The sequence below is a fragment of the Rousettus aegyptiacus genome, unplaced genomic scaffold (assembly GCF_014176215.1).
Source record: "Rousettus aegyptiacus isolate mRouAeg1 unplaced genomic scaffold, mRouAeg1.p scaffold_m13_p_16, whole genome shotgun sequence".
NCBI classification, from domain to species: domain Eukaryota; kingdom Metazoa; phylum Chordata; class Mammalia; order Chiroptera; family Pteropodidae; genus Rousettus; species Rousettus aegyptiacus.
In genome coordinates, this window is record NW_023416291.1 from 12,934,481 (window position 1) to 12,955,730 (window position 21,250).

Here is a 21,250-nt window from a genome sequence, read left to right on the forward strand (position 1 = left end):
TCGATAGGGAGTGAACTAGCACACCTTTGAGGTTACTTTTGACTAAGATTTTATAATACTCTGAGCAAATATATCACATTTAATTAAGATCACAGAAACACAGCACAGAAAGCAGCCCTGGAATTCACCAGTTAAAGGTTCTTCATTCTATGGATAACAACTGCTAACACGGTGAATTATTTGAATTATTTCTACAGGATAGACACTTCATACACATTATCTCTAATTCTTACAGCAACCCAGAAAGATCACATTGTTAGTCTTATTTATAGATGAGGAAACTGACTTTCTGAGGTCTCTAACTTACCTTAAGCATTTAAATAGTAAGTAAAAGAGACGGAGACTTAAAAGCAAACTTTGCCAAAGCCTCTCTCCTGTTTTTAATGATGACCTCAAATGACTTCTCAAGGTCTACAAAACTAATAAAGTCCCTCTTTTGTACTCAAGAACTCCTATGATCTTTCACCGATCTGTACTTTTAACCTTATCTTTCACCATTATCCTTAATTCAATGTATAATCCAATTACAATGAACTACTTGTTTCCTTCTGAGTCCGAGGTCTCCTGACTATAAACCTTATATTAAAGCTGTTCCTTCTAATTCTAACACCATTTCTTCCATTCTCCTTACCTCTCAAATTCTATTCAAAGACCAGTTCAAATACTTCCTCCTCAAGTCTCCTTCCTCATCGACTCAAAGTAAGCGTTCTACCCTGAGAGGCTCCGCTGCATTCAATACTAGTTCCCCTATAGTGCTAATGTCTTTGCTTTGCATTTCTGTGCGTGTGTGTGTGTGATTTGCATCATAATAATTTTTCTACATTCAATTTTTCCTACTTGTTTCTAAAATCTCTCCACTGAATTGCCCCCAAAATTGAATGCACCACCATGCGCATGATATATAGTCAATACCTTTTGGCCAAATAAATAAATGAAAAAACTCGAGCCACCAAGTATTTAAGTGAGTTGCCCAGGATCACAAAAGTAATTTGTATCTCAATCAGAACTTGAGCCTATACCTAATATAGCTTTTTGCTGTTGTTGTTGTCGTTGTTATTTAATTATATTATGAAGTGATTCTGCTACAAACTTAGATAACTAGAAACAAGAAAAGAACATGTGAACTTTTGATTCAGCTTTTCCAAAGAGAAGTAAAAAACAGGCAAAATTTTTCAGAAAAAAAATCTGTTTTCTAGAAAAAGAAATCAGAAAAATCTATTTGTTGTCTTTTTTTTTTTTTTTTGAATAATATGACAAATAATTAAAACCCAACTCAAGCATCTCAAACCAAACTCTATCAGGGCAGTCACTAAATAGTCAACTGCCAAAGTTCGTGAATATCTAGAAATGTACCTTTCTAATTAAGTAGATAGATAGAGTTGAGTACACGTTCCCTGAACAAAAATCTGGAAAATGCTATTCTTATGCCATCATATGAAGAAATTGCAAAAAATCATACTAACAGCCTCTCTGCCATGTCATAGTGAAATAGACGATGTCTTCCAATTTACAAAAAAGATACATGGAAAAGAATGTAAAATCCGATAACTCGGTAGAAAACCACAGCTATGTATATTACGAAAGGTTATTGTTTCATACACACTGGCAATCTACGTGAATAACCAATGATACACCTGAAGTTAGAGTCAACGTTTATAAAGGCCAGTTCACAGCCAGTTCCAGAGAGAAACTCAATTATGCCGAAGAGCTAAGGTACTCCTAAGGGACAATAAATTATACTGAGAATTTTTTCAACAATTGAATCAGAAAAATGAAATAGTCATGTCATAAAGAAGCTCAACATATATAAGAACTGTTAATTTTAAAAAATTAAAGTGAATCTTATCATTTTAATTATTTCAACCCTTCTTGTAATACATTTGGTGTATAACCACTGAACATGAGTTTTTATGAAGGAAAATGCTCCCCGAACACACCGTGCTCGCTCGCTCGCCTTCGGCTGGGCCATGCTGTTACCACATCTAGGGACACCATTGCCTGTCACCCCCTCCACCCTCAACTCCTCCCCTCTGCCTCAACTGCACTCATTCTTTAGGTTTCAGATGACGCTATTACCTTCAAGGATTCTTCCCTGAACATCCTCCCCAAAGCTGGGCTGAACATCCCCCCCAAAATGAACACCAGCCCTAGCGCCCTGTGCAGACCCCTAATACAGCATATGGTCATCATTCTAATGTATTTGTACTCCCTCCGCCTTGCAGCATGTGCACACACACACACTCACACTCTCACACATGCTCACACACACTCACACACACGCTCACACACACACACAGACTGTAAGCTCCTTCTAGTCCAAGACACAGCGTCTAGTATCTTTCCAAGAACACAGTACGAACCTAACATATTTTTCATGAATGAATACACTGTCAGAAAAAGAAGTAATTTTTTTTTTTTTTTTTTTTTTTTTGCTATTAACTGCAAAACATCCACATCTCCTTGAACATTTCTGATTGTATTCTGCAACATTCCCCATTCTATCTCCTGGCCCTGGTAACAGGAGTCTTCATTCCTTCCACAAGTTGGAAAACTGGTTGACATTTTCTGCATGGTTCCCTTTTTGATATTTTTTATCACAATGGCACACGGTCAAGATTGAGAAACATAACCATTTTAGCATTCATGACAATATTTTCAGGTGACTGGGTCATCTTTTTTCAATGAATTTTGTATTTAAAAAAGTTAACAGTGGATTTCATTATAATTATTGTTGGGACAGATTTTTAAAGCCTATTCCACGTTAGAGTAAATTCACTTGAAAGTCATCATCAAACCGATCAAACAAACGTGTGATGTTTGTTATTTTCTGTTTTTCACACACTGACAGAGGTAGAAGGATTACACAGCCTGTTCCGCCAGACATTATTAAGTGAGTTGCATTATGGATTCCCTGTTTCAACAGAACATTGGGGTAGCTCTGACCTTTTGTCCATTCGAAGATGAATCAGTCACATGGAGGTATAGTTAAGACATGATAACAGTCTTAGCCAAGGGTGAAACATAAATCATTTCAAAATCTCTGAGAACGCAAGGCCAACTGCGTAGACATGGAAGCTGGCCAAGCTCAGCGTGCTGGCCAAAAATGGACATTTCTGATTTTTTAGATGCAACACAAAACCCTGACACAATTGAATTGAAAACAAAACGTGTTACATAACGTGAGCCCATGGCTTAGGGGTTAATATTGTTCGTGGTCTCATGCAGAAAGATGGCCTGTATTCATACACCAAGTGCACACATGCACGCCCACACTTTTTTGTCTGTTTGTTCTGATGCACTCTATATTTTCGTGTTAGGTACCCTGCCCCTCATTCTGCATCCCCCTGGCATTCTGGAAGCATTTTAGAGCCTGCAGGGCTCCTGGAAATACTAGAAATCCATGACTACACACACCTCAGCTCTCCCTACCCACCATACTCAAACGCATACACACAGAGTTTGTTAAAGTCCAGGACAAGTACCTCGAGAAGGTAGGTCATCTTAGTCACTTAGATCTCAGAGAGATTTTTACTCTAAGAGATGCCATAATCCTGTGAGGTAAATTTATTCAAGAGTTAAAAATTTCTGCCCTGAGCTAACCCTCCTCTAGTTAAAGCGGGCTTATGGCACATTGCCAGCAGTAAAGTAACCCTACAGAATCACTCTGCAGTAAACCAGCCCGAATTTTTCAATGATTTTCTTTGTCTGATTAGCCTAGATCTAATCCACTGCAGTATACGGTTCTGAGACAGGGAGAACAAGATATCTTTAATCTCCGCAATAGAGGCCAATGTATATGGGGGTGGGGGTGGGACGGGCCCCATGCATTTGAAGAGGTGTGAGCCAGAGGAAAGAACATCAGAATAAGAATACCTTAGCCTCCAGCTGTGTCTTCTTGAAAAAGTCATTCAAATTCTCTAAGCATAAATTTCGCCTGCTTATAACGACATTCTTACTTGAACCTTCCATAAATACTGTGAATTTTGGTTAAAAGCTTATAATTAAATGTATTAAAAGTCTTTTTCCAAATATGTTAACTTGTCAGCACTAATGGAAGTTTTTCATAATCTTATAAAACTCATTAACACATTTTACTTATGAAATAAAAAATGATAGATTCAAGAGAAATACCTCAACATATATTAATTAATTTTCCCCTTCTGGATTTAACCCTCCGTAGCAAGATACAATACTAAGAAACAAACAACAGAATACATTAGAAAACACAAAATATTGCCCTGCTAAACACAGATGGAAGAGTTTCACCAGAGAAACTGACATGATTGAGGAGGCGAACTAAGCTCGAGAATTACAATACAAAATATCACATCTTAGGGAAGAACTCAGAAACCATAAATACATTCAACTTGGACCTGTTGCTTTTCTAAAGGAAGAATTAAAAGATCATAAGAAACTAGTAACCACAAATCAATGTGCTAGCTGTAGCACCGGAGTAAAAGTGATGCCAAACCAGGTTTAACTAAGGTTCAATTGTTATGCTTACACCTCCCTGTAGCTAGGAAATTTTCCAAAGACAAGAACTTTTGCTTACTAAAAGGAACATTTTAAATGAAAACAAAACAAAACAAAACAAAACAAGAAAGCAATGCAAGGGAGGATGGGGGAGGGAGGAGGTAGTCGGGGTAAAGAGGGTCAGATATGTGTTGAGAGAAAGAAATCTAACTATGAGAGGTGAACACAATATAAATATATATATGTCTTACTGTTAAAATGTACAGCTGAAACTTATCAGATTTCATTAATCAATGTCACCATAAAAAACTAAATTAATTAATTTTAAAAATAAAATTTTTAAAAAGCAATGTAAATAGTCAAGACTGATGAAATTATTCCAACTCTCATGAGAAAGAAACAGAAAATTCTGTAGGAAATTAATGATTACACATATTTATGGACAGCTTCCTAAAATCTCTATTCTGTTATTTTAAATTCTTTGAGCTTAGCGAGTTTTAAGATGTTTTATTTCAAGTTTCAGGTTCAAAAAGTTATGATAAAATGCTAACTTTATTATTTAATTTATGAGAGCATAATTTTTTCCTAAAAAAAGTTTTATCACATCCTCAAGATATTTTCTCTCCCTTTTTAATATGTCAGACAAAATCACACATGTGTATGCAATAAAAACATATATAATTTACATCCAAAATATAAACTCCATTTAATCTGTGTTTCATAACTAAAAACTTATAAATAAACAGAAAACAACAATAAAAGCTATTTTCCAACTAAAACCATTTTCATTTCTTGACCCTCTTAAAATGGTTGTTGAAAAGGTGTATTAATAAACACATGCATCAAACAGATACTGAAACTCTAAAAGGTCATTTCCGGCTTTATATAGTAATGGAAAATTCCAGGCAACTGGCAGAAAATAGCTTGCCCAGCACCATACTGAGCTTACGTCAAAGAAGCTGTTGGTGTTATAACTATTGACAAACAAACAAACAAAAAATAACTGAGTTGGGGCTCTGATAATACTGAGATCCTACCTTGTTAACATAACCATCTTATGTTGACAAAAACAAAGAGGAACCAGCTGTTCTCCTAGAATCATAATGGAATCCAGAGAGCTATTATTCCTCAAGCAAGGTCCTTGAGAGACATCCTAGATCTCTGAGGGTCTCTTTATTATGCAACACCCAGAGTCATACTCGTCCTCTCTATTCCAGCCTCTCACCATCAATAATGATCAGAACCTACTCTGAGAACAAGAGTTCCTCAGGAAACTGAGGGATCTGGAGACCTTCAGATGCACACAGGAGCCTGGAGGTTGGGGCCTGAGCATGAAGGGTCTTGAATAGGAGGCTAAGAGTTAGTTAGACTTGCTTGGAAAGGCCTCAGGGGACTACTAATTCTTTAGAGCAAGGGAAGTTTGTGTCCTCAATAAAGTAGAGTAAGTCATCTGCTCTGGGGCCGCGCTGAGGAACGAGCATGGTGCCGCACAGACCTCGGGTCAAAAGTTTTCACGTCTTTCCGCAACGAAGCTTGGTTGCCTGATCGTGAAAAAAAAAGTGGATAATGGGGTAACCCATTCGCGATTAGCAAGGCGATGGAAGGGCTGAACTGACTAACGATGAGCTCGGAGGCACAAGTAAGACAAATGAAATCTAGAAAGTGCTTATGAGCCAAGACAATACTGGAGGGAATGGGCTGAAGGGCTGGATCTGTAAGGCAGTGAAAATACAAGCTACGAGTAATGGTCACCTAAATTATGTCCTGATTCCTAAGGCATGCTGAGTGACAGATTGCACCAAAACACTCTCTCCAAAAACAGCACGGAAAGTCAGGCTGGACCAATTGCTTTGACTGTATTTGGAGAAAGAGCATCAGTAGACTGTAGATGAATCGCCTCAACTTCCTCCATCAGTCACCTGACAGCCGGTTTGATTCAAAACAAATTGACAAAATCCAGTTAGTTTTGGTTAGATTTAGAGAACCGTACTGGGTTTTCATTGCTCTTGCTTGCCATCATAATTCCTATAATTTTTAAGAAAAATAGTAGCTGAACCAGTACAACAGCATAGTTTGCTGACATCTTTCTTTTATTTATGTAACCTGGATTAAAGGTGAGCACTGTTTTTTTGATCATCATTATCTCACTTTTATAAGCTAGGATTTCAACTCATAAAAAATGTACAGGAAACTGTCAGCAAAAGGTTCTGGTTTTATGATAATATAGTATGACTATAATATCAATCAAAGCTACCATTATTTTCCAGCAAACAAGGTGCTCTATTTTTTTTTTCAATAAATATATTAGTTCATTGAAGCTGGTATGTTAGCTTTTTTGAGCCCGTTATATTCTCACTTAATAATTTTTTTCTTTAAAGGAAATAGATATTAAATCAATATAGCCTCCTGCAGAAAAGTACAGAGCAGTGTAATATCTGCATAAAACATCCTAATTATAGATACTGGAATCAGTAATCAAAATATATAGTAATACCTATCCATTTAATTAACCCTGTTCTTAATATTTTTAATTTCATTTCTATATTATAGCAAACATTATGAATAGGGAATAGCTTATCAGTTAATCATTTATATAATCCATTGCCCTGGTTTAAAAAAGATATTCAAAATAGAATAATAAAAGAATAAGATCTAAGTGAAATATGTTTGCTTCTTCTCACTAATACCTATATAAAAATCATCTAGAATCATGAAATAATTCATTCATGGTGAGTCTGGTAGTTAGCAAAAGGCATAAATTCTCTTGTAAAAAATCTTAAGCAGAATGAATTTGAAGAGTGCTTTCTTACCTAAGACCATGGAAGGCTAGTGTTGGAATGGAATTTAGAGATTGTGTTCATGGGTTCTTAAGCCTAGAAGGTCCACAGATGACACGAGCCCCTGAAATTACATGGGAAATCATGGGTATACGTGCGTATTTGGAGAAGGAGAGAGATAGTGGAGGAGGACATACAAAGATTTCAGCAAATTCTGAAGCGATTCAATAACCCTAAATGAAAGCAAAAATATCTACTTTTCCTTTATTTATACATTAGATATCCCATCTGGATTCTACACATGTAGTATAAACTCTTTATTCTATCTACGATTAGGAAATTGAGACCCAGACTAGGGAAGAGCCATGTAACTAATTAGTGGTTCAGATGACACTGGTCTCCCATATTATGATCCAAGTGCTTACTATTCTTTCCACATCACCAGTATTCAGATGCCTCCACCGCGAACTCTTTAAAAAAAAAAAAAAAACCTTTTAAGCATGGGAAGTTAACACCACTTTAATGTCTCTCTTGTTACTCTTCTAAACTTTTCTTCCTCTGAAACAAACACTTTAGAATTTAAAATTGGGAATTTAATTGGAGGGGGAAAAATTCAAAGACGCAAAAGACTTTGTATTCTAAACCTCATGGGAAGAATATGAATTTCAATCTGTCAAACACAAGTTTTAAACACAATTAGGGTAGGTAGCTTATACTACGCAATCTGAGGCCGCTACGTCTGTTATAACCTTTATTCAGCTGGAGTGATAGTCAAGAAAACGAGCTCTGCTGCCAGACCGAATTCAAACCAGTCTCCCTCACTTTCCAACTGCAAGACCTGAGGCAACATTTTACCCCTCCCACTCCTCTGTTTCTGATACAATGGGGATAATGGTCGTACTTGTCTTAATTTGAGTTTCCCAAAACAGAATCTGATGGGGCTTTGTGTGTATATAGTTTCTTGGAAGACACCTCCAGCAAGAATGAAGAGTGACAAGAGTGTGACGGAGCAATACAGGTGTAAGTTATCAAAGCCGTTTGTAGAAGCGAGGGCAGGCTGATTCATCTGGGACCTCGGAGAACGCAGAGAATGCCTATTAGAATTGCCGATTGGAAGGAGGGGAGGCTGGAACCTTAACCCACCAGCTGTTGTGTGCCTTCGGTTAAGGGTTGCTCTGAGAATGTTAAATCTTCACTTTGCGCCAGGCTCACAAACAGATCTAATGACTTCCTACACCTCTGGAGAAGAACTGAGACAGAAAGCAGATTGACACAGTACGTTTGAGGTGATAGACTCAGCACGATTCTGAGCTCACACGGAACTGTGCGCCACAGAGACGACTGAGATCAGAGCTGAGTTAAAGGACAGTGACACGGGGCACTGAAAGCGTTCGCTAAATTACTTACTTAAAAGCATTGTTGTGGGGATTTAATAGAACAATTCAAGTTAAAGTGGTCAGAACCAAACTGGCATATAATAAGGGATTGATTCATGTTAGTTGTGATTATTGTCCTTTTAATACTTATTGAATGCCTACCAGATGCCATACATACTCTGCCAGGTGGTACAAAAATAATAGCAATAAGTGATGCAGACTCTGCTCTCAATTTCTTCACAGTCAGCTAGAGAGAGCAAAGTCTCAAGCATTTGTCAATCATAGCAATAAATTTTATGATAAAGCTGTACATTTGGTCTAATCATTCCACAAAGTAGGGAGAAGGACACTCTTGTCTAGAGATCATAGCAATCAGAGAGATCTCACAGAGGATGTAATATGTGCATAGAATATTGACAGGTAAGAAGGAAGGGCCTCAGCTTGGGGAAGCAATTCAAGAAGTGAGAGTAATGTCTAAAGAAGCTTGTCACAGGGGGCAAGAAAACATGGAGCTCTTAAAAAAATGGCAAGGGGCTCTAGGTGGCTGGAACCTAGAATTCCATGGGTGAATGTCAAGAAACAAGGGTGTATCGTGATGAGGCAAAGCACAGTCACGAAGGATAAGGCATTTGCCTTAGTTTGGAATTAATTCTACAGGCAGTGGGAAATGATGGAAGGCTCCCTATTTTAGAAGTAAAGAAGATGAACTGGTGGAGAACGACACTGGATACTGAAAGAATCAGATGGGAGGCTATTGCACGTGATTTGTTTGAGATAAACAAATCTAGAAGAGAGGCAGTGCAGACAAGAGGTAGAATATATGTTTCGGTACCTGGATACATATGGAAATTGAGGAAAAATAATGTTTCTCAGTTGACCTCCAGGTTTTTTGGCTTAAGTAATTGATTGTTTAGTAATGTTTTCAACCAAGACAGGAAATAAAGAAGTGACTAGATCCCTGAAAAAGAAAGAAAAAAATAAGTTCATTTTGGGTATGTTGACTCGGAGGGGTCTGCCAAGTGCTTGCTTTGTCCATTGTGAAGTCAGCCAGAGGGACCAGCCGAAGTGAGAGAGGCCCAGCGAGGTCCCCGTGACACTCTGCAGGGCACGCTGAGGACTCTTCTGGATCCCAAACTGAAGCCAGACCTTAATAAGTAAACCCATGATATTTTAGTAAAATAGAAGCTACGCATGCCATTTTTTAACTCCACTAATCTGTTGTATCATCAATAGTGTAGACATTAGGTGCATTATGGGTGTTTTAGAATATGATGCGGATTAAAGTTTTGTTTAAAATTCTATGACCGATGATTTATTAGTCTTTAGATATTCATTCCAGGAATTTTTATATTTAAAGTTCAAATACCTTTGGATCCACACATCAAGGTACTGTTATTCATGACAAATTTATGTTTTTCTTCATTAATCTAGTTGGAAAAAAGGCACTAAGGAAATGGGAGCTTTGATATGGAGGACAGAGAAAAGGGGTCATTTGAAGCACAAATGGGGAGAACAGGACGGAAAGAGACTAGCTTTCCTTTGGAATCACAAGTCATCAACAAGAGGTCCCGCTTCCGTCTGGAGTGAAAGCAGACTTGGGTTGAAGAGGGATTCATAGGAAATGGAAAATAATTAAAGGTCGACTTCATTATTTTAATTCTTTGGGCTCAACTTTCAAAGTCTGGCACAGTGTACAGTGTGAAAAAATTATATTGGAAACATTGACAACAGTCTGGGTCATGCTTGTAGAATACAGATAACTGTTTGCTTGTTTTTATAGAATCAGATTGTTTCTTGATCATGAGAATTTGCCAAGGAACCTGAAGCATCTCACTGCTTGCGAGTGAAGCCAGCAACCTAGGTCCAATACGAGTGACCAGTTTAGAATCCTAAGTTGCATAAGATAAAATTTTATAATAAAGATCAATATTTATTCAATCATATTAACCTAAGTAAAGGGGCTGTAGTCTGTGAGAAGACCTAATCCAGTCTCTCAGCTTGGAAAGCAAATGAACTTTTCTGACAATCGTCTTTTCAGTGAATTAATAGCATTGGTTTTCCTGCCTAATAAGCTGGTACCATGAGCATCAAATCTTCATCTCTTCCATTACGTGAAACTATTCCCACGGCTCTCCTACCACACTCTTTCATTAAGCAAGTACCTCAGGTCAGAGTTTCTTTTACCAATTACAGGCCTCATCAATTCCCCAATCTCAGTTTTAAAAGTCTCTAATAGGAATTTAAGTTTCCTATAACTAACAAGCCATTCCATTAGGAAAAGAATGAGGGAGGAAAGAGTGATTACAGAATTAAAGGGAAAACACGCATGCTCATCTATTTAGTACTACCCCGAGCCAAGTCCTCTGAGAAGCAGTGGAGATACAGGCATGGTGTCTGCTTGTAAGAGGCTCCAGGGAAGCTTAAGGAACAGCTGTGAGTTGCATAGGTAGCTACGAGACAGGGCAAAGATCCTCGACCACAGAAAAGGAAACCAATAGCCTCGGGGAGCAAGCCGGGCAGCCAGCGAGATGGCATTAGTCAAGTCGGTTGGCCAATAAATACCCAAAAGGCAGGTGTTATTTTAGATGCTAATGATCACACTCCAATTGGGAAGTAAGAGGACAAATGCATCCTACACCTAGAAAGTCCAGAAAGAAGAAATCATGAAAGAGGATGACTAAGTATGCTCATGAGCCAAGTGGTCAGGGAAGGGTTCATTTAGGACTAGAAAGAGATGGCCATGAGAAGCTCTGAGCTGAAACTATGGCAAACACAAAATTCCTGGCGGGAACAAAACTGCCATGTTTGAGGGACGGGAAGGAGGCCAGTGTCACTGCCGCTCAGTGAACACAGGGATAAGAGAAAGAAAGAAAGTCACAGGTTACTCAGGGGTCAGATTACGTGGGCTTCCGGATGATATGGTTAGAAATTCACATTTAATTGTAAGTAGAAGCCATTGGGGAGCTTTACCATGAGAATGTGATGGTCCGATGTGAGTCGTACAGTTTCCTCTGGCAACGGTATAGAGAACTGATGTTCAGGGAGCAATAATGGAGGCCGGAAGACTGATGAGGGGCTTGTGGCTATAGTTCAGGTAAAATGACAGTGGCACTAATCCAGAGGCGATATGACGGTGGCTTGGACCAGGGCTACAGATACGAAGATGGTGAAAATGAATACGATTCAGGATACGTTTTGGTAATGAACTAACGAAGGCTGTTAATGAACTTGATACGGAATGTGAGGACAGGGGACATCAAGACTTACTCGCAGGTTGCGGCCTCAGCAGCGCTGTAAACCATACTCACTTTACTGACATGAGGAAGGCTTAGCGAGGGAAACGGAGCAAAAAGAGGGTTTTCTGGTCTTGCTAAGTTTGAGATTCTAATTAGAAAGCCAACTGGAGATAAGCGAATATGAGAGAGGTAAAGGGAGGTCCAGACTGGGAATATAAATGTGTAAGCTATCAGAGAATATAGATGGTTCTGGAATGATCTCAACAAGACCCTGAGATGTGTCATTCAACTAACAGTTCTGAGGCATCCGCAATGTGTAAAGCAAATACTAATCAGCCCTTACACCGGGATAAATAGGATGGCAGTCTTTAAGGAGCTTACGACACAGTGTGTGCATGTGTATGTCCCTGGGGTGGCCACGAGACATAAATAAGTAAAATCCACAGCAGAAGGAAATAGCTATAAAAGAGATCAAAGCTAAGTGGGGTGGGAATACAGCGAAAGATGTGATTAATTCCAACTGAACAATCTATTTCTCCGGGGCTATGACATTTCGGGTGACCCTTAAATAACGTGTCGATATTAGTAGGTAGATGAAGAGGGAAAGGGCCGAAGGTCCAGTGCGGGCAGCAGTAGGGAGGTGCAAAAGCAAACGCAAAACAACATTGTGGAGCGGGAAGAAATGAACAAATAAGCACAACACGGTCCCCAAAAGGAAAGGACTGTAAGGAGACCTATGTGTACATATATAATAACAGCAGCTATCCCAGAGGGCCAGAGGAAAGTGTGGCCGAAGCATGAGAACAAAATGAACTACGAAAGCAGACTCTTTAAAGATCTATTCCACGATGGCTCTACGGGACTGAATCCAGGAAATGGATACTCTTAGGAACTGATGCTGGAGAGTATAAATTACGGGCCTTTTCCTAGACTAGAGACAAGAAAGAGATGGGCCAGAAAGACTAGGCTGTTATGCCTGCAAATTCTCAGGAGAAAACAGGGCTGTGCTGTTTCTCGCACTTTGTCATAACTCGTAGCTTAATTTGATTATAATTAATATCAGCAAAGAAATTAGAACATGGGTGTGGTACGACAGTAGACATCAATTCCAAAAGTCAGGATCTTCTACTAAAAAGTTATCTTATTTAAATTTACCATTGCACGTAAACCATTGCCTAAGAATACAGAGCCTACAAATGACAGATTATCTACTTATCATGTACTTACAAACTTATAGTTCAAGGTGGCAGAACTCTCTATTTGAAATTCATATTTTTTATTAAAAATAACGAGCTACACCTACACATGCACACAAATGTATATATGCAGTTTATTACCTTTGCTATATTAAATATACTGAGATATTTCTTGATCTGAGATCTACCGACTCAACTATTTTTTACTGGAAGGGCTAAAATTTGCCTGAGCTTTGATGTATACGCACTTGTTAAACACTATAGAAGATACCAGCATTTCACATTCACTTCTATATTCTTTAGCTTCCATAATTTTTAGAGCATGAAACACAAAGTAGAGATGTGTGAAGAGGAAATGCACGCGCATGGAAACACGTAAGCAAAATATAATTTTGCCAGTAGTAGCAGAAGGGCGGTGGGCAAAATTTCTGCCAGTGCTGTTTCCCCAGAAAGTGAAATTGATCTGGATTTCCAGAGGGTAAGAGACATCTGGTCCTATAAATACAGTCATGGATGCCTGCCCTCCAAAAGTTAATCCTATCCACTGGAACTGGCCTCGAGCATCATTATACCAGATAGTATTTAAAACCGAGATGATAATATCCAGTATAAAACCTCGGTGGGGTTTTGTTTCATGTCTTCATTTTGTTTTCCTGTTTTTTAGTGTTCTTTTTAAAAGAAAAGAAGAGTGTACAATCTCAGAGGCTTTTCTTAAACCCATTCTTCACAGGGCTCAACCATTATTTCTCCCTTCCTACCTAGACTGTGTAATTTCAAGATGATCGGAGAAAAACTCACCATCTGGATGTCATAAGAAAACAACTCGCTTCCGAGGTCCGCCTGCAGCCACCTGAACCAAGGCGATGGCAGTGGAGTTTGATAAGGCCCATGTAATCACTGAATCTGAAATAAAGACGCCTTCGGGCTCATCCCCTAGACTGTTTTTCACTGTGACACTGCTGTCGCTTCTTCTTGAAGATCAGTAGGAAGAAGTGCTCTGCCCTCCTCTAAAGGCAGACCAGTCAAATCTGGAGAGCTCTAAGAGTCCTAAAATTCTTCTTGCCATCTGAGTTGAAATTTGCTGCCATGTAACTTTGATCAATCTGTTCTTGTTCGGCTACCGGAAACTACACTGAGCCCGATGCCTTTACATGCAAGATCTGAAATATCCGAACGCAAGAATGATAATAACTCTAATTACAACTACTTCATAAACATCTGCTCAATTATAAGTATGTCATAAATATTCTCTATTTTTTTAAATTAACCATTCCATCTATACCCTGGTTGCCAAAGTCACTCATTGATTGTCTTCTGAACTGTGTGTTTCTTTTTAAATAAATTCTCTAAGTACTTAGACTTACAGAAAAACTGCAAAGAGAGGGGAGTTTCCAAATGCCATGCATACCCGGTTTCTCCCATTATTATCTTTCATTAATATGGGACATTGTGTTCTCATTCGCAGCTCTGCATTATTAAAAATAATCAACAGAACAAGACTAAGAATAGAACTTTATGGGTATATTAGCTTTGAACTGTGCCCACTCAGCTGAGAAAAAACTGCATTTCCCAGAATTCCTTTCCTTCATGGTTCTGAGCTAAGATTGGCCACAAGAGAAATTTAGGTGAGAATAATAGGCAAAAGCGAAGCAGCGGCCACATGTAAGCTTGGAAGGTTGGCACTGGGCCATGCACTTTCGTGGCTCATACAGATCAGCTGTAAATCCGCTGGCTGTCCTTGCCAGCATGCAGCAAAAGCCAGGGCCACAGCCTTTCAGCTTCTCGAACTCTCAGGCCAGGTGCATGTTTGACCTCAGTGTCTCCTGCCAGATAGCTGCATCATCGGAATTGGAAATTGGAGGCAGAAGCGGGATCCAGACCATCCTCCCTGCACGCTCCGGTTTGTCCTTGCTTTCCCCCTTCACATTTGTCTTTTCTTCCTGGCTTTCTGCTACGCTGACTTCAGGCCCAAAAAAAAGCGGGAGCCTTCCACAAACACTGGAACCAGATCCCACGATCACACGAGGTCAGATCCTTGCAATCAATGCCTTATTTCACATCAGTCCTAGGGATACCACTTCTAGAATTGAATCCTGATTGATACAAGGACCCATGATCAACTCCTTTCCTCATCTTACTTGTGATTCAACTTAGAGGAGCTAATCATTCAACCAGCCATGAATTCGTTTGGCCGTGCTATTATCAGGACCACGTTTCTGCATATCATCTATACGAATATCATTAGAAGGTTTGTAAATTCCTATTTAAAATCAAAACCATCACACCTATAGCTTTGCCTGGGCCTCCTCATCTTAGAAACACATTATAAGAAAAGCAAATGAAGTTAATTTGGCATGATTCCTGGTGATCACCATTTCATTCCCAAGTTCTGACAAGCTACCTGTTTAATAATTCCTTCCGGAAATATATAGGAAACTAATCAGACTCACTACCGGTAATTCTCAGAATTTTTTCTTTTTGTTTCTTTAAAAAGAATGGCACCTCTCTGGTTCCCTGTGATTCTTCAGAGATTACTGGCAGCACTTCTCTAATCACGATTATAAATTTTTTTCTGGACCCCAAGGATTTAATTTGTTTGGCCCTAGAGACTTGTATTAATTTAAAGCGCTTCGACGTGCTCTTACTATTTCTTGTCAGGATTGTTACCAGTTGTGGGCTCAGGTCTATTACCCACTTGCTCTGGCCAAGAGAAAAACAAGTGTGAGCCCTTAGAGGAAGCGGTGCTGCTCATTACGTGGTATATTGTGGTGTTTCTCAAACACTAATGTGCATATAAATTCCCTAGGATCTTGCTAAAATGCAGGATTTTCTTCAGAAAGTATGGGTGAGGCCTGAGAGTTTGCCTTTTAACGAGCTCTCAGAGGCGGTGATGCTGCTGGTCCAGGAACTGCTCTTCGAGTACTGAGAATAACGTGAGAAGCAGAGGCAAATTTCCTGGGAAGCTAATGAAGCTTCAAGGACCATCACTTGTACTGTCTCCTTTGGGTATTAGAAGTTGCCGGGAGCCATAGAATATTTTAGATTAATGGGTGGAAGCCAGGCTGCAATTAGAAAGCATTTCTATACAAGCATTTCTGGCAAAGTGCTTAGAGATCTCAGAAAAAAAGAGACCTGGATCTCCAAGTTGTCATTAATTTGTTATGATTTAATCTCTCATTCCAAATATTAGATCTGTACCTAATCTTATAATTATGATTTTGTATTCCCTTACACAAAATGGGCCCCCCAAAAACATATAAATTTCAGACCCCAGAAGACCATGACTATATCCCAGTAAAGAGTATGAAATTCAGAGCCACACAAACCCAGATCTGCCAGTTAGTAGTGAGCTGGGACAGACAGAGATTGTAGCTCGGGTTTGAAGATGATCATGAATAGTGATTGTAACTCAGTTCAAGTTTGCTTTTACTCTGACTTATTCTCGAAGTGGCAAAAAGCAATGCAAAAAAAAATACACAAGATACAAGTATTGATGGGGAGCGAACGTCTACAATGCCTTCCTTGTATCTCATGGGTGTACATACAAAGTTTGGTGGTCTTAGCAATCCACGTGAAGAAAAAGGCCCACCTAGGCAAAGTGTTCAACAACCATAGACTTTTATGTGTAGTGGACAGACCGTAGGGTGCTTCGATACTCCTCACTGCCTTAGTATTAGGGTCCTTGTGTAAACTCCTCCCCTTGTGACTTGCTTCTAATCAACAGAAAATGGCAAAGATAATAGAACATCACTCATAATCATATTACAGCTGACTAGGTAGAGAAAGATAGACTCCCCTTCTGCCCTTGAAGAAGCAGTCATGTGCGAATTGCCTATGGAGAACGATGCACGTCAAGGAACTGTGGGTGGCCTCTGGGAGGCCTAGTCTAGTCTAGTCTCCAGGGCCTCAGTCTTACAACCCAAAAGAACTGAATTTCTCCAACAATCATGTGAGATTGGAAGAGGACCCCAAGGTCCGGATAGGAATGCAGCCTAACCAATACCTCAATTGCACCTTGGTGACACTGAGCAGAGGACCCAGCTAAGCCATGCCCAGACTCCTGACCCGCAGAAACTGTGAGATAATAAACACGTGTTGACTTAAGCCACTAAGTTTGTGGTAATTTGTTACACAGCAAGAGGAAATGAATATAAAGCATCAACCCACATTGGCAACCAGAAACCACTTAAACCATCATACGAGGCAACGGTTCTTCTTCTGAGGGTGGCATCGCCCCCAGCCTAATATCCTGATGCCAGAGCACAGAGTTCTTGCTGTCCAAGCCCCTAGAGCTACCCCCTACTTCTCTCTGTCTGCCTTACCAGGCCTAGGAGTTTTCAGTGCATGTCTTTACTTTAGGGACCTCCGTGGAAGACACTGGCATAGCCTACCAAAACGGCTGGCTATGCAATTTTTAAGACCCAGCACAAAATGAAAAGCTGAGGTCACTTGTTCAATTTTTTTAAAGAATTTCAGGATGATAGCAGTAGAGCATTAAACCAAGCATGGGGGCCCATCTAAGAATGAGGTCCTGTGCAACTGCTCATGACACTGGGTCTTACTACTATATTAGACATGTCCTGAGCAAATTATTTAAACTGAGCCTAAATATACTCATCTGTAGAAAAAGGTACGCAGTATCTAGCAGCATGTCATAGTGTGAAACGTGTGTATGTAGAAGCTCCTGGTCTAGATTAGGTACGCAAGAAATGCTCGCTTTTTTTATCTGCTTTTTGGTCCACTTATTATTGAACCATCAGCCTCAAACACACATATCCTTCCATATTCTTTTTTATTCTCAGAACACAGATAACATGGTAACTTTAGTGCTCCAAAGACACACTGGTCACAGGTAAAACCAAAAGGTGATTTCTTTTGAGACTTATTACTTGTTTTCAGATTCTTCTTCCTGCTCTATTATTTAAAAAAAATGGGCGAGTCACATTAAGATTTACAGCACAGATTCAGAAATATCTCAAAGTTTTTCCATAGATCTGTAATCTACTCTTATAAGCCAGCAGTTGGAGAGCTTCCTCCCACCCAGCACTCCTGAGCAACATGGCGTACTCCACCAGTATCAGAGACACCACGATGGACATGCTCAGCTGGGTAAGTGCTCCAGGGTTGGAAGGAGGAGCTAGAAGAATTCAAGCAGCTAGGAAGACTGAAAAAGGCTCTCTTCTGATCCTGACAAGTACACAACTCACCACCATTGCTTTGTTCAGAATCATCATTTTAGAAAAGATTCCCATATGGTTTGCGTTTTAGGGATGTACAGAGTTTTATGTTTGTTTTCTATATAATCTTTTTCTGGGTCTATAGCTTTTTATGAATAGCTGCTCCCTAACCTCTCCATCACATAAGTTTTTCTTCAGGTAATATACGATTCTTAACATTTTATGTTGAGATCTGTCCAATCATACAGAAAGATGAGAGAAGGTCTAAAGTCAGAGCATTCACACTTGACCGTCCGTGAGTGTAAGAACCAATGCAGCCCAGGAGTAAGCTGACTTACCAACTCATTTCACTGTATGCAAACAGAAAAGGTAACTTTCCATATGTATAAGTAGAGTTAATATACCCCTGATTTTTAGGTGACCACTGTAATAGACCATTCCAACTCAGCCGAATGTTCAAGGCATCTTAAGATAAAATTCGGATTGTTTTTCCTCCTGAGTCAACTTTATAAATGCCAGTTATAAGTATTAAAATTATGAAAATTATAACTTAGATTCATTATGATGGATCGAATGGTATTTTGTGGGCTAACCTAGCATCCTAAACATTGATAACAGTGGCTTAATTATATAAAGTTCCAAGCAAGTAATTTATAAACAAACTTTTGGAATATTAACTCCACATAATTTGGGCTCCACAGGAATCTATAACATTTAAAACCATCAATAGGACAGACCAAAGAAGCTTATGAAAAAAAGATAATGATGCATTCGTGATACATGTTTACTATCCTATCGGAAATTTTTCCTTTCTATTTTTCCTATGAATCTATGATTTCCAGCTATTATTATTATTAATTATAGTTCGTGAAGTCAATGTCAGTGTGTCACCCATCCCTGCCTCTTCTCCTATATTTCAAGGTCATAGAATAAAAACAGCGGCTGGAACCATGAGAGGCTGGTCCATGTTCCACCTAAGAGATTAGGAGGCCGCGATTGGCTTTTAAAGAAAAGAAAAGCAGACTTTGTCTATAATGAAATATCGATGAACAAATAGAGGGAAAAGAATGAACGAAGGCAAGCAGGAAGGATGAAAATCAAGCCAGAACACTAGGAATGCCGTGTGGTGATGCCGGGTCCCAGCGGCAGACAGCACTGGAGGGGGTGAACCAGAAGAAGGGGCTGGACGTCTGGACGCGGGGGAGCCGGACCAGCAGCCGAGCCTGCGGCAGGTCCAAGACGACGCGCGCACGACTCGACGCGCGGGGCTCCTCCCAGAAACGAGCTCCTGTTCACCGAATAAATCTCATTACTTTTATGTTCGCGGAAAGAACAGGGCAACTTCTGGCACCTCGACGACAGCTTAAGCAGGTTCAGGTTCAATTGGGAGAGAATTACATCTTTTCTGTAAAGTGAACACTATTTTCACAGTTTATTAATGTCAATTCCAAGAAGCTAAGTATTTGCAGCCTCGCATATGATAAAATCCAGCAGCGTTTCTCATCTCTGACCTTCAACAAAACTCCGGAGGAGTGGTAATGAGAGTTTTAACTAAGGTTGAACCACAGAGGGAATAGAGAGGGGGGGTGTATTCAAATGCCTTTTCAGGGGTAGGATTAACAGGACATATTCAAAAAAACAAATGGTGAAGGCTCTAAGACAGAATAGCAAAATCACGTTTGACTTGACACATGCTGAGGGCATGTACATGTAGCACTAAGGCATTAAGCCATTAATAAACTTCGGAAAAACAATTTTCCATCTAAACCCAAATTCAATTCTGTCTAGACTGAATCTGATCTTAACGCACTTCTCATAGAGGTGTCAGAGGCTACGTGATGGTTTCTTTTCTGGTTGTGAATATAAAATTAAGGAGACTATACAGAGTGCCTATGAGTTCATTTATCTCAAGACCTTAGAGGCTTTGGAGACATCAGTCTCATCATACTGACTGGATTCGTGAGCTCAAAAGTGCTTTAAAAATGCACGGTATCATCGCCGGGGTTCTTTATGTACACGTGAGACATTCTTAAAGCTTCGCAGATTTTCCACAAGACAGTGGTAGGGCTGGGTGTTGGTGTCAGAGCAGTCGCTAGGAAAGCGGAAATGGGGTGAGGGTGTTCATTAGAGATTTAACCTATAGGGATGACGAGGAGGGCACGCTTCCCTCCAAATCATAAAAAAATAAAAATAAAATAAAATAATAAAATAAAATAACAACAACAAAAAAAAACCCTTGCACTCCGCCTTTTGCTCAGGAATGCCTCTCCACTGATGATGACTCACCTTCCTCGAGCTGATCTCATGCCCACAGGCAGGGCTCACCTCCTCCCCACTGGCTGAGCTGCCCATGAAGAGACCCTCACTCTGCCTGGATAGAAACAGGAGGCAACACCTGTCAGTCATTACATAGAGGGACCTCCTGCTGCATAATGAAATGGTTTGCCTTATCAGGAGGTGACTTTCCCGTCATCAGAAACACCCAGGCCATTCACTGGCACAGAGAAGATGCCAATGTGAAGTGGATGCCTGTGGTTAGATCAGATAAACATTTCCCATCTAAAGAAAATCAAAGGTGAAAAATCGGATTAGATGAAAGATTTTGAATAATCTATAGATTCAACGAGAATGAATCTTTATAAATTAGGATATACTCTTCCTTTAAGTTGTGTACCATTGGCATTACAATCTTAAACATTAAATATTACAGTAAAATAAAAGAAGACCTCATGACAATGAACTTCCCATAAGAAAACAAGCATTAACAATAAGAATTATTATTGTCCTTTAAAGAATTACTACGGAAAGGTCATACTTCACTCGCTAGTCAGCGGTTCGGCTGGAATGACGTATTCCTTTTTCTTTTGTCTTGCTAACCTTTTTAAAGCAGTGTTATTTTAAATTAAGTTGGATATCTTCCACATTAGTAATATTTATGCTCCAGGGAGGACTGAAGCGCCACGCACAGACGATTTTTATTGACCTGGCTTCCTTTCTCCTCTTCTCAGTGTTTAG

General features: G+C 39.5%; 1 protein-coding gene across 4 annotated transcripts in view; it reads right to left on the minus strand.

Annotated features, from left to right (window-relative positions):
* The window catches only part of INPP4B (inositol polyphosphate-4-phosphatase type II B), a 553,469-nt gene that overhangs the window by 494,324 nt on the left and 37,895 nt on the right, over positions 1-21,250 (minus strand). The window contains exons 1-2 of one of the 4 annotated variants that reach the window (XM_036233514.1): positions 11,597-11,815; positions 7,284-7,374 (exon numbers count right to left, since the gene is read on the minus strand). The exons of 2 other annotated variants lie outside the window; for them this stretch is intronic. The gene's annotated coding sequence lies outside the window, so the exon portion shown is untranslated. Of the gene's footprint in view, positions 1-7,283; positions 7,375-11,596; positions 11,816-21,250 lie in introns of those variants that run through there. One more of the 4 variants, XM_036233516.1, reaches the window with a different exon arrangement.